Raw genomic sequence first — 14,864 nt, 5'->3', positions numbered from 1 at the left:
TCTTTTTACCCTTTGGAGGTGTTTTTTGAAGCACAAAGGTCTTTAATTTTGATGATATCCAATTTATCTATTTGTTGCTTTTCTGCTCACTTATGTTTTGAAACCTAATTATAAATGATTTTGAAATTTTGGATAGTTCCCTCTGTATACTCCTTCTGGTATGCATAGATAAGAACTGACCATAATGTCTGGGAGAAAAAAAAAGTGCTCCAAGAACATTAGTTATAAAAATAATAATTAATAAACAACAATAATGGTTATTATATAATATCAGACAAAATATTTAACTTTCAGGACTGTTGTTTACTTATCTAGAAATGAATAAGGAAAGAGAAGGAAATTTCCCATTTTGATTTGCATTTTGTGCCAGACACTGTGTTAGGCACTTAAATAGGTAGATGAGAATCTTCAAGCCTAGTAAGGTTAAGTAAGTTGCCCAAGGTCACACAGTAAATGGTGGAACTGAGATGGACTTGAGCCCAGAAAAGACTGGCTCCAATATCTGTTTTTTTTCCTGCTACCAGTGTAATACATCATCATAATGGGAAACAAAAATCTTGAGAACAATTTTATTAAAATCCTTACACTCAGAACACTTACAGAGTGTAAGTGCTTTGGTAGAAACTCAGAATAAAATGATCAAAGATATCCCCTGAAAGTGTGAGGTCATCAGATTTTGTTTTTGCCATTTGTAAGCTGAGGCTTGACTGGATGCCATTTGATTAATGACACAAAATTCACTCATACATTTGAATTATAGAACTGAGCAGTCTAGAGCAAGATGGGAGGTAAGCCAAGGTGGTATATGTTGGTGGGGGAGGGTGCAGAAAGGTTGAGATGAGAATTGCATAATATCGGAGGTGGAAATACCCCTCAAAGCGCACATCTTTTCTGCTACCCCATTTCACAGAAGATCTTGCTGGGGAGGGGTGCCCTTGGAGGAAGCTCCTGCACAGAATCCTTCCTTTCTAGCATTGACCTTGGTAATGTTTCTGCAAGAAATGTATTCTGAGAAACCATTTTAGTAGACCCAGGAATCAGAAATAAATGATTTTGAAGTGCTGGTTTAAATTGTACGTTGGCAGGAATTGAATGCTGGAGGACCGTAAGTGTAATTGATTATAAGAGATTGCCTCTTTTTGAGGTGATGCAATCATCAGGATAATTAATTTGGCTGCTTGAGGGGACTGGCAGGGAGGATTTGAAGGTGTGAAGCATTTGCATTGGGTGTGCAGGAGGAGCATTCATATAAGGTGACTGATTCCTTGTCTAGTCCTGGGGCTGTTTCTGTCTTGAGTGATAAGGAAGTATTTAAGGCCCTGACACCTCTTGAAATGAACTATTTTACCTGAGAAAAACAGGCAGTCCCTCTACAGTGCCTTGCATTCCAGCGACAGTCCCAGTGTCGTGTCACTGAAGTCATTCAATGTGACTGTGTCCTGCAGAAGTGCAGACCCAAGTGCGGGCCTGGGAGTGCTAGGACAGGTCTTCCCCATCGCCCCTGTATCCAAGGTGAAGGTGCACTGGGCTGAGACACTCCATCCCGGGGACCTCGCTGGGCTGGTGACCATGGCAAAAAGCACTTTGCTGGACTATTTCCCTCCCTCTCACTCCATGCCCCTGGCTCACCAGGGCAGGAGGCAGCAGCAGAATTTGTTTTTCAAGTCTGGTTTCCTGTTGTGCTCAGAAACTTTCCTACGTTTCTGGGGAAGCTGCCAACTCCTCTGGTAGAAATAATCTCTCTCAACCATTTCGAGTGTGATATTGGCCTTCAGGCAAAACCCCCAAGATGAAGTTTCCCGAGGCCACCTTTTTCTTCTAAAAAAAAAATATATAGCACCAGTTTCTCTGCAAAAATCAAATTCAGGTAAAGCAAAACAATAACAACAACACAAATCCAAAAATGGTTGTTTGGAACTACAAATGCCTGCCCCAAGCCTCCAGCTTCCCAACAGCCACAGCCAGGGTATTATAGAAGGGCCCTGGGCTCTTCCCTGACCTGGTCAAGCACCCTTGCAAAAGGAGGCAGTAGGATGGATGGAGGGTGTGGGATGGATGGAGGGTAGGGGATGGAGGGAGGCTTCGGAATGAAGTGGGGCTGTGGGATGGACAGAGGCTGCGGGATGGTGGGAGGGTGGGGGATGGATGGAAGATGCGGGATAGATGGAGTGTTTGGGATGGATGGAGGGTGTGGGATGAATGAAAAGTATGAGATGGAGGGAGACTGTGGGATGGATAGAGGGTGAGGGATGGATGGAGGGTGTGGGATGGATGGAGGGTGTGGGATGGATGGAGGGTGAGGGATGGATGGAGGGTGAGGGATGGAGGGAGGATGTGGGATGAATGGAGTGTTTGGGATCAACGGAGGGCGGGGGATGGATGGAGGGTGTGGGATGAATGGAAAGTATGAGATGGAGGGAGGCTGTGGGATGGATGGAGGGTTTGGGGTGGATGGAGGGTGTGGGATGGATGGAGGGTAAGGGATGAATGGAGGGTGAGGGATGGAGGGAGAGTGTGGGATGGAGGGAGAGTGTGGGATGGAGGTAGGCTATGGGATGGATGGAGGGTGTGGGATGGTGGGAGGCTTCTGGGTGGAGGGAGGATGCTGGATGGATGGAGTGTTTGGGATGGATGGAGGATGCGGGATGGATGGAGGGTGTGGGCTCTCGCGGGCTGATAGGAAGGAAGCTAATTTGCCTGAGCCTTTCTACCACAGGACAGAGGGTGCAACAGGGCATGTGGCCTCCCTGGGCACAACTCGCAGTGAGAAACCTCTGTTCCAATCCTGAAAAATATGGTCCCCCTCCTCCCTTAGGGGTATCTTTCCTCCTTATGTTTTTCCTAGCTTGGCTTCTAAAGCAGACTCATCTGGTCCCATAATTCGGAGACATGTTTTAATCATTGGTAATTTATCAACCAGCTGACATACTTCATAGATAAAAGAATTTTACAGACAACCTTGCCTAGATCTCTCTGTTTTCTAAATAAAGATTCAGAGATGTCAACTTTTAGTTCTAGTCACAAAGCTAGTGGATGGTAGAGTCAGAACACAGCCCCATGTCACAAGCCTCTTCCAGGACTTGCTTAACCATGCCATGTGCTCTCCATCTAACACTTTAAACACTGTGTGTGGTGGGACGAGGTTGGAGGGTAGACAGATATATGGTTTTGACCAAGCGGAGTAACTGTCAAAACATGGAAACTTGAGTACCAGATGGGAAAACACACTTTTAGACTAACTGGTCTACTTGTATCTTCTCTCCCAGACCCACACGCTGAGTGTCTACAGCCTCAGTTATAGTTAAAGGGAAATGCACAATGGCCAGGTCTGTATTACTTTTGGGCTGACAAGAGTGTGAGCGATTTTTCTCCAGTTATCACCAGCACAAGGAAGGACTTAGCTTATGTTAAGGAGATGGCTTAGCTGGCCTTGTTCACACGTGTGTTTCACCTTCCTCAGCATATTGATTCAGAAGATCACCAAAAAATGACTAAAGCCTCTTTCCCGGTGGCATTCGTGAATTTTTTAAAATCATAAAATGAGCCTGGGTCTTTAGGGCCTTAGAGGAAATGGACATATTTCCTCTAAGAATTGGCCATTTCTTTGGTCATTTTTATTCTGGTTGGACACAAGAGTTGTTTGGGTCTAATTTTCCTGACGTTCTATTTTCTAGATCAATAATAAAATTATGAGTGTTTTTTACCTTCTGTCATCTTTTCATACTATTGATTTGGTGTGAAATTTTAAGGAAAAGCAAATATCCACCATTACAATGACGTAGGAATTCTCAGGAAGAAGGATGTCTAATATCTTTGACTTATGAAGACACTAGCGAACTTTCTCCACGATAGCAAAGGATTTCTCCTAGTTTCCCAGAACCCCTGAAAATTAAAAGGCTGCGCTAGAAGAGAAAGCCAATAAACAGCCTCGAAAAAAGTAAATCTGGAGTTTTTCAAAGACAAGAGTAACTAAGCTCCACTCTTGGCATAAGTGCCTATGGGCATCAAATTTCAGTTGAAAAGTATCAATAAATAACATGTGCTTTGTAGGTAAATACCAGTTTAGGAGCCTGAGGAGCAACAACTAGTTTGCCCTGGTTGCATGCAAATTGTTAGTCAAAGTCAAGCCCATTGCTCTGAGGGGTCAAACCCTGCCAGCATCACAGAGCTGAACTTCCTCTGAGGCTGTATGCCTGTGTGTATATGTGTTCGTACGCATGCACGCATGTGTAGTTGGTGGGGTGGACAGAGTTTCAAAGTTATTGTTTACCTGGTTGATGAGGAGGATATTCCCCCACCCCCCCAACCCCACCCCACTCTCCTTGAGGTCTCTCCTTTCTTTCTTCTCACATTTCTTCATCAGGGACCCACGGAGTATCTCTCCAGGCCACGCATAAAATAATGACTTCACTCTCTTTGCTGCCAAGCTTGGATCCAAGCCGGAGTGACATGCTAGCAGGACCTGCATGTCACTGCTCATCACCGAGTCTCTAGACACAAAGCACAGTGCTTCATGTGTGAGATACTTAGCAAACACCTGCTGAAAGAAGCCGTGAATTTCATGATGGTAGAATGGAGGTCCAGCCTGGCTCTTTTCATTGGATCCAGGATTGCCAAATGAGTGAGGCAGAGCTTGGGTACCAGCTGATGGTGTACCTTCATCACCCCTTCCCTGCTCCCCACTTTACAGAGTAGGAGAACTTTCTTTCTTTTTTTCTTTTCCTTTTTTTTTTGAGATGGAGTCTCGCTCTGTCGCCCAGGCTGGAGTGCAGTGGTGCAATCTCAGCTCATTGCAAGCTCTGTCTCCCAGGTTCTCGCCATTCTCCTGCTTCAGCCTCCCGAGTAGCTGGGATTACAGGCACCCTCCACCATGCTAATTTTTTGTATTTTTAGTAGAGACGGGGTTTCACCGTGTTAGCCAGGATGGTCTCGATCTCCTGACCTTGTGATCTGCCTGCCTCGGCCTCCCAAAGTGCTGGGATTACAGGCGTGAGCCACCGCGCCCAGCTGAGAACTTTCTATCTCACATAGTTATATTAATTTTGGCTAATTATTTTCTAATGGTCATGTTTAAGATGAGCCAAGAGCTTGAACACTCTAGTAGACTAAATTTTTCTGATGTAAAAACCATCTGGAAGCGGCCAATCAAGCCTGGTACTGAAATGGGAGAGTTCTCTGACCCATTTGTGGGACGTGTGGGACTGAAAACCCACAAGGTGTGTGTGGCTCGTTTGCTCAGCTGCTGCACACTCAAATCCCTTACAGGAAGGGGAGCATGCAGATGGGCAAGTGCAGGATCCAGGTGAGCACTTTTGGGTTTCAGCCCCATGGTAGCATCTAGGGCTGTGTTACAATTAATGCTCTTTTAGCAGTTGCCATCCATGGACAGCTAAGTGTTAAACCAGCTCAGTGGAGAGTCAGGGCGACAGCCTTTTACACCACGCCCTCTTGGTACCCAGGTCCTTGTCCAGTGTCCAGAAAGAATCAGGTCACATGGACTTGAAGGATGATGGATGTGGGGATTTTATTAAGTGATGGAGGTAGCTCTCAGTGGGATGGGTGGGGAGCTGGAAAGGGGATGGAGTGGGAAGATGATCTTCCCTTGGAATTTGGTCATCCTGTGGCCAATCTCTCCTCTGACTGTCCCCAGCCGAATTCCTCTCAAAGTTGTGATTTTCCTTCTCTTCGCTCCTTCTCTGCTGCACCACTCTGCTGCTTTTCTGCTCGTGGAGCCTGGGGTTTGGGGTTTTTATGTGTAAAGGATGGGGGTGTGGCAGGCCAGGATGGTCTTGGAAAAGGCAACATTTGGGTGTGAAAACAAGAATTTCTGTTTCCATTTAGGGCCGTGGGTTTGCAGACTTGAGGGTGGGGCCTTTGCTGGGGAACTGCCCTCTTCTACCCAGTAGTTCCCTGTCTCCTATCTGTATCAGTACAGGGGTTCCATAAACTCATCTGAGTCCCAGGTTCTTTCTACCTTTCTGCTCTGCTGTTCTCAGGGGTCCTCCCCATCCTGAGGCTTTCAGAACAGTTCCTAGAATTCCAGCCGTGTCTGCTTTCAAGCAGGAGGAAGACAAAGAGCAAAGGGCACAAAGCCAGTATGCAACCCAAATATGCACCTCCTTATCATGATTTTAAGATTTGCCAAATCCTCACCAAACAGCTTCTCATTATATTTCATTGGCCAGAACTTAGTCACTGGGCTGCCATATTTGCACAGGATGATGAGAAATGTAGGTTTATTTTTTACAAAAGAAACCAGGTACATTGCCTCCACCCACAGTAATAGTGAGATCTTGTAGATACAGTAAAAAAGAAGGGAGACTAAAGTTTCAAAACTTGTTACCTGTTTCTCTACTTGTTTAGAGACAGAGTCTTGCTCTGTTCCCCAGGCTGTAGTGCAGTGGTGTGATCATAGCTCTCCGCAGACTCGAACTCCTGGGCTCAAAAGATCCTCTCACTTCAATCTCCTGAGTAGCTGGGACTACAGACATGTGACACCACAACTGGATATTTTTTAAATTTTTGTGTAGAGATGGGGGTCTTGCTGTGTTGGCCAGGCTGGTCTCAAGCTCTTGGGTTCAAGTGATTCTCTCGCCTCAGCCTGCCAAAGTGCTTCAATTACAGGTGTAAGCCACCATGCCTGGCCAAGACTAGATATTATCAAAGCAACTAAGTGTCTTTATTTTCAGTTGAAGCTTTTCACTGATGAACATTAAAAATGAAGGTTTAGGCCTGGCATGGTGGCTGATGCCTGTAATCCCAGCACTTTGGGAAGCTGAGGCAGGTGGATCATTTGAGGCCAGGAGTTTGAGACCAGCCTGGGAAACATAGTAAAACCTGATCTCTACTAAAAATACAAAAAAAAAAAAAAAATTAGCCAGGCATGGTGGTGTTTGCCTATAATCCCAGCTACTGGGCGGCTGAGGCATGAAAATTGCTTGAACCCAGGAGGTGGAGGTTGCAGTGAGCCAGGATTGCACCACTACACTCCAGCCTGGGTGACAAAGCGAGACTCTGTCTCAAAAAAAAAATGAATATAAATCAATATACATGAAATATATAACCCACTACATTTTAAAAAAATAATATGAAAATAAGAGAGCTATCTACTCTAGGCACAGTTCCATCTCCTACCACATGGCTCTGGGGTCTTGAACTTGAAAGGAGAAACACTGAGCAGGATGGTGCCTAGCAGTAGCTGATTCTACTGGGGTTCTGATAGTGAAGCAAAGCCTGTTACCATGGTCTAGACCCCCTTCTTTTCTGAGATGGGCCTGCAAAGAAGTAGTTTTGGTTTGGCACCATTATACCTCTTGCTTGATAGGAAAGACCAAAAATATTTCCAGGATAGACCAACAGCTGCCTCCAGTCTCCTATGTTTGCCCCATGTCCAGCTGGCCCATGAGCTTCTGACTACCTCTGACAACCACTGATAGCACTTTCTGGGTGTTCACCATGTCCAGGGAGCTACAGATACTTTATATCTTTTAAGTCTTATAAACAATACTCTAAGATAAAGGTCCTTATTTCGTGGATAAAGCTCTTTGAGCCCTGTGAGAATACCTCCACTGCCCCTGGACAGAATCTTTCTTCACTCTCCGGGCCTGGGGCAGAACGTTGATCTTGCACCTTTGTGGCTGTTGGTTTGAATTCCTCCTATTGGTGTCCCCATCATCTAAGGACCTTGTTTTTTCCTTTTTCCTTTCTTCTACAGGCGGTAGCTGGAGCACTGGACTCAGGGTCAATGAGGAGCAAAGGGGAAACAAAATATAAACATGTACAATTATACAGCTTGACCTAGCTCCCCCTGTTAAGTTCTCAAGGAGAAGAGAGTACTGCACAGCATGGTGACTGTGCTTGATGAAATAAAATATGAGTTTGGGTTTTCTTTATTAGAAAAATCCCTTGTTCCTTCAACCTCGGCATGGAAGCCTCTTGATGCAATCGTCAAGGCTGCAGTGCATGGCTCCAAGCAGATCTTTTTGCCCCAGATGCTATAACAACAGGTGCTGCACATAGATGTGCAGATGTAATTGTATCCCAGTTCATTAAAATGAGCTGTCATAAAGTCAGAATAAAATGAGAAGAAATTAATTGGAAAAGGATGACATGTTTTAAAACCAATCAGGTGATATTGTTGAGTATTTTTAAAAAGAAAATATTGATTTAAAAAACAAAGAAGCTGGTGAGGTCAGGAGTTCAAGACCAGCCTGGCCAACATGGTGAAACCTCATCTCTACTAAAAATACAAAAACTTAGCCTAACGTGGTGGCGGGCACCTGTAATCCCAGCTACTTGGGAGGCTGAGGCAGGAAAAATTGCTTGAACCCAGGAGGCAGAGGTTACAGTGAGCCAAGGTCACGCCATTGCACTCCAGCCTGGGCAACAAGAGTGAAACTCTGTCTTAAAAAAACAAAACAAGGCCGGGCACGGTGGCTCACGCCTGTAATTCCAGCACTTTGGGAGGCCGAGGCGGGCGGATCACGAGGTCAGGAGATCGAGACCTTCCTGGCTAATGTGGTGAAACCCCGTCTCTACTAAAAATACAAAAAATTAGCTGGGCGCAGTGGCGGGCACCTGTAGTCCCAGCTACTCAGGAGCCTGAGGCAGGAGAATGGCATGAACCTGGGAGGTGGAGCTTGCAGTGAGCTGAGATCACACCATTGCACTCCAGCCTGGGCGACAGAGCCAGACTCCATCTCAAAAACAAACAAGCAAACAAAAACAAACAGAAAGAAAAAGAAGTTAGAATTGTAAGTTCTTAAAATACATGATGCCTGCCCTTTGTTTTTAAGGTTTAGTACATTCTATGTGATCTTTCATTAAGAGAGGTATTAGAGAAAGGAAATCTGTAACAGATGCAATTGGCTAAAATAGTCAGTAAAACTTTATCAGTTCAGAACTTCAGCCCAAAGATGAAATGACTTTGGAGATCAGAAAGTATATTTAACTCTTTGAAGAGGAGAGATCTTCATGTATAAGTGTGTCAACAACACCATTTTTATTTTAAAAGTTGTGCTAATTGACCTTTATCTGTATGTATCATTTTAAAAGCCCTGGGAGGCATTCTCCATTTAGCCATTCACTATTGTTTAGATTTATAATTTACAAAACAGCATAGAAGCTATAATACCAAGTTTTTTAAAAATTCACACTTGCTTTTCTTTCAGCTAATCTGAGCAATGATGTTTTCTTGAACAGAGAATGCATTCTCATGACACACAGTGTTTAAAACTCCACAAACATGCACCGAGTGCCTGGCCACACACTGTGCTGAGCTCTGGGAATACAACAGTAACCAAAGAGGGGTCCTTGCTCTGCAGGAGCTGGTTGCAGGGAAGACAGATAAGCAATGGACTGAAGGGCTCTGGAAATGAGTAACCTGTTACAGAAAAGCTCCGTACAACAATGCAGAAGCCTCCAGATGAAGGCCAGTGCCCAGATTCCTTGCAAAGAAAATGGTCCCAAGTGATTCTTTGTGGCCCATGCTCTGTGTGGCGAATGGCTTATTCACCATGCACGAGTGCTTTCATGGCACCTCACTCAAAGCTGATGGAACCAGAGTTGGTGCTTGAGCAGGAAGCAGCCCGACATGGAGGTTTCCTGCCAGAACGCTGCAGCAAGCCAAGTCTCTTTTTGGGAAGTTGTATGAGAGGGAGGAGGGTAGATATGGTAGGTTGGGGAGTATGTTTGAAGTCAAGAGTTTTGTCTGACTCTGGCTCTCACCCTTACTAGTTACAATGCATGGTCTAACTGGCATGTAACATCCATAAAATGCCTTGAAAGAACCTGTGTCCTTGGGCAAATTAATGTTCAAGTCCTCATTTTCTCATCTGTACAACTGCTGATCATAATACTTTCCTCATATAATTGTTGACAGTTTCAATATTATATGATTACAGTGTGTTTTATTGTGCCTAGCTTATAGAAACGGCTAAGCAAAGGATATTTTGCCTTAAATATGAATGTTCATGGAATTAAGAGAAGGGCGCCTGCGTGAACCTAGACGGTGTACAGTAATGCTGAACTCCTTGTGCTCTGGGTCTGGGTTGAGCCTGATTCAGCCTTGGAAGTGAGAAAATTCAGAATGATTAAGTAGCTGATGAGGACATAAGAATATTTTCCATCTTGCCACACATTTCTATAAAATCTTGCAGCAAAACTCTAGTACTTAATGATACTTTTGTATTAGAAAAGAAACACACAGATTAGTTTTAAACAACTAAAATCAAGTCAAATGGCCAAAAAATAATAATAATAAATATATCATTGAAAAGCATGACTGAGACTTATTTTACAATGAAGATACATTGTAAAATAAACCTATAACTGTCATAAGTTTTTATGTACCAAATAATATAAAATATTGTTAGCACCACCACTGTGCGGATACAATAGCATCAATATGCATGAAATGTAAACTGCAAGCAATGTAAGAACAAAGTGGATAGAAACATAATAGTAGCAAGAGGCTTTAAGTAACCTCTAATAGATTATCAAAGACCTAAAAGAGAAAAAATAACATGTGACATGGTCGTTCTTAAAAACATAATTGATAAAATTACCTAATAGATATATCAAACTTTCTCCCATTCTACCTGTGAATACATCTATTTTTTCATGGTTTATGATGCACCATTAACAAATATTGATGTAGGTTAGACTACAAATAGCTCAATAAATTCCTTCCAAATGTAGAACAGATGCAGACCCTCTGGCATAATGCAATATACTTGTAATTTTTAACAAGTATATTGTATTTTTAACAAATACAAAACTGAAAAACTCAAGGAAATTTTAAGTACTTTAAAATATTTCAAATTTCAGAAAAATCTCTCAACTATTTGTACTGGCAGTGCCTTAGTCAGTTCGGGCTTTCATAGCAGAATACCATAGACAGGGTGGCTTAAATAACTGAAATTAATTGCTTGCAGTTCTCGTAGCTGGAATTCTGAGATCAAGATGCCAGCACGGTTGGGTTCTGGTGAAGGCTCTCTTTCTGGTTCACAGATAGTTGTCTTCTTGCTGTGTCCTCTCATCGGGGAGAGTAGAAAGTGGGAAAGCAGAGGCTCTCCTGTCTTTTTATAAGGGCACTGCTTGACCTAGTTACATTCCAAAAGTTCCAGCTCCTAATACCATCACATTGGGGGCTAGGATTTCAACATATAAATTTTGGGCAAACATCCACTTCATAGGAGGCAGAGAAGGGGAGCAGTCACTTGAGCCCCTGAAGATAATAATCTTTAAAAAATGGGTTAAAATAGAAAAACCAACTCTTTAAAGACACTAGGAAGCATCCAAAAACAAATAGAAGCCAAGGGAGTTTAATTTCAAAAGATTGCAAAGGGAAGTGGCAGCAATTTTGAGTTTGTGGCTCATGAGCACGAGAAGGCTGATCAACCCCGATTATGGCTCTTAGGAATGGTGGCTGGACAAAACATGGCCTTCCTGCCAGAAGTCAGAGTTCAGAGCTGAAAAAACAGCTGAAAATTGAAAGTGGAAATTATGGCAATACCAACACCTCAGAAAAGGTAAGACCCAAATTCAGGAATAAGCTCCAAAACTCTGGCTGATGCTAAATATGCCATTGTAGGTGAGACCACAAGGGACCCCATAAAAAGCAACAAGAGGATGGAGAGAACTAGATTCTTGAAAGAAATTCCACACATCTATGTAGAAACAGATAAGTGAGTTTGATACTTTTAAAAAACTGTCTGTATTCTCCAATTTTGAGGAGACTGAGTGACAGCTGAAGTTGAGTGGGCTTGAAATGTTACAATGCACAGCCCAAATCCAGCAGAGTAACTGAAAATGAGAATCTCTACAAGCAAGAAAAACAGAGAGGTGAAGCCTCATCTCTGCTTAAATTGTTGTCTGACCACCAAATTTCACAAGCACAGGGGAGACATAAAGGTGGTAACCTACGAACGGAGCAGAGGAAGCCCTATGAATACATAGCAGCAGCTGCTTATTGGGGGGAGATGGAATTTGCAGTATGAATCCAGAAAAAAACCAATAATCCTCAGAAAAATTATGATAGACTTATTACCACATGTAATTTACATTTTCTAGTTTTAAACCAAAAATCACTAGACATGTAAAGAAACAGGAAAGTATGACACATACTTAGGAAGAAAAGAAGCCAATAGAAATTGACTTCTTTCCTTATTGTTAGAGCTGTTTGTTGAATTTAGCAGACAAATACTTCATAGATGCTACGATATATATATATTCAGAAAATTAAAATAAAATACATTTAAATAATTGGAGAAAATATGCTAGTAATGAATGGATAGACAAACTCAATAGAGGAAAGCAAACAATAAAAAGTCTTGGAGCAAAGAGTTCAATACTGAAATCAAAATTTGCTAGTTGGGTGCAACAGCACTTTTGCAGAAGAATAAATAAACTTGACGATGGATTAATAAAAATTACTAATAAAAAATAAAAATGTGACAAAAAGAGAGAACAAGTATTGAAGATTAATGAACGAAACTTCAGAGACCTATGGACAATATGAGGCGGCCCAACATATGTGTATGGGAATCTCAGGACAGAAAAGAGAGAAAACAGAAAAAAGTATCTATTTGATAAAATAAATTTGGTGGAAATCATTATTTTATAGATTCAAGGATCTCAACAAACCTCTTGCAGTATAAACACCAAAAAATTGTTTCTAAACATACCATAGTCAAATGCTGAAAGCCAAAAAGACAGAGGAACAATATTGAAAGCATTAAGAAACAAAGAAGCATATCACAGATAGAGGGGCAGTGACAAGATTAAGGGCTGACTTCTTTTCAAAACCGTGGGAACTAGAAGACATTGGAAAAAAATATTCAAAGTGCTGAATAAAACCAAACCAAACCAAACAAACAAATAAAACTCTCTCAATTAAAAATTTGATGTCCAGTGGAATCATCTGTCAAAAATAAAGATAAAAACATGTTCAGATAAACAAAAAACTGAGAGAAGTTGGTAGAAGCAGACATGTACAACAACAACAAATTGGTAAGGCAAATTCTTCAGGCTGAAGGAAAGCAGCACAAATAACTCTGATTTACCAGAGGCATGAAGAGTACCAGAAATGTTGAGTATGTGGCTACATGAAAGACATTATTAATATATACATTGTCTCTTAATTTTCTTGAAAGATCTGTGACTTTGTAAAGCAAATATGATGGCACTGTATTGATGGATTTGTAACACCTATAGATGAAATCTAAAAGGCAATAATATCACAAAGAAGGTGTGTGGGGATACACAGAAATATATAGTTTTGAGTTTCCTGTATTTTACTTGCAATAATTCAATATTAACTTTAAGTAGTTTGATGAAAATTTAAGATGTATATTGTAACTCTTAGAGCAACCACTAAAAAGTAATGCAAAGAGGTAGCTACAAAGCCACTAAAGGAATTAAAATGAAATATTGAAATATTTATCTCTATATATTTCTCTCTCTCTCTCACAGACACACACACACACACACACACACACACACACACACACTATCTCTCTCTCTCTCTCAAGGCAGGGCATGAAGAAGAGATGGAAAATAAACAAATAAGACAAACTCTAAAAATAGTAAAATAGCAATCTTAAATACAATAATATTAATAATTAAAAGGAAATGAACTAGATACTTTTCAAAAGACAGTATAGAAATTCAAGAACTAACTATTAATATATACTATTACAAGATATTTACTATGAATATAAAAACAAATCGACTGAAAGTTACAGCCTGGTTAAGGATACCCTATGAAGACTTTGAACGGGAGTTGCTACATTGATATCATACAAAATAGATTTAAAGGCTGGACATATTACTACAAAGAGGAACATTTTGTACATCAAGACAATATAACTCCATTTTGCTATGAAAAGAAATTGTGTGTATGTGAGATCAAATCTATCAATCCTTTTTCTTTTCTTCTTTTTTTTGTTTTTGAGACAGAGTCTCACTCTGTCGCCCAGATTGGAGTGCAATATCCTGGTCTCAGCTCACTGTAACCTCCGCCTCCCAGGTTCAAACGATTCTCCTGCCTCAGCCTCCTGTCTCAGCCTCCTGTCTCAGCTGGGACTATAGACGTGTGCCACCACACCCAGCTAATTTTTTGTATTTTTACTAGAGGCTGAAGTACAGTGGTGCAATCACAGCTCACCTCAGCCTTGCCAGGGCTCAGGTGATCCTCCCACCTCAGCCTCCCAAGTAGCGGGGACTACAGGCACAGACCACCATGCTGAGCTATTTTTTGTAGAGACAGGGTTTCACTATATTGCTCAGGCTGGTCTTGAACTTCTGGGTTCAAGAGATCCAACCACCTTGGCACTCCCAAAGTGCTGGGATTACAGGCGTGAGCCACTGCACCCGGCCTGTCAATCCTTTCTCTTACTGTTTTTGGGTTTTGACTTTTCTCCACTCCCATATTAAAGACAGAATCACTCACAGTTTCTTCTAGTACTTAAAAGGTTTCATTTTTTTTTACATTTACATTTCTGATCCTGTTTCACCAACATAAAAAAATATACAATAATCATTAGAAATTTTTGCCTCGGCCAGGTGCAGTGGCTCACACCTGTAATCGCAGCACTTTGGGAGAGCCGAGCTGGGTGGATCTCTTGAGCCCAGGAGTTGAAGACCAGCCTGAGCAACATAGTGAAACCCTGTCTCTACAAAAAATAGTTCAGCCTGGTGGCCTGCGCCTGTAGTCCCAGCTACTTGGGAGGCTGGGGTGGGAGGATCACCTGAGCCCTGGCAAGGCTGCAGTGAGCTGTGATTGCACCACTGTACTCCAGCCTGGGTGACGGAGTGAAACTCTCTCTCAAAGAAAAAAAATTATGGCTCTACTGTATTTTATT

The sequence above is a fragment of the Pan paniscus genome, chromosome 8 (assembly GCF_029289425.2).
Source record: "Pan paniscus chromosome 8, NHGRI_mPanPan1-v2.0_pri, whole genome shotgun sequence".
Taxonomy (NCBI): Eukaryota; Metazoa; Chordata; class Mammalia; order Primates; family Hominidae; genus Pan; species Pan paniscus.
This window is presented reverse-complemented; position numbering follows the sequence as displayed.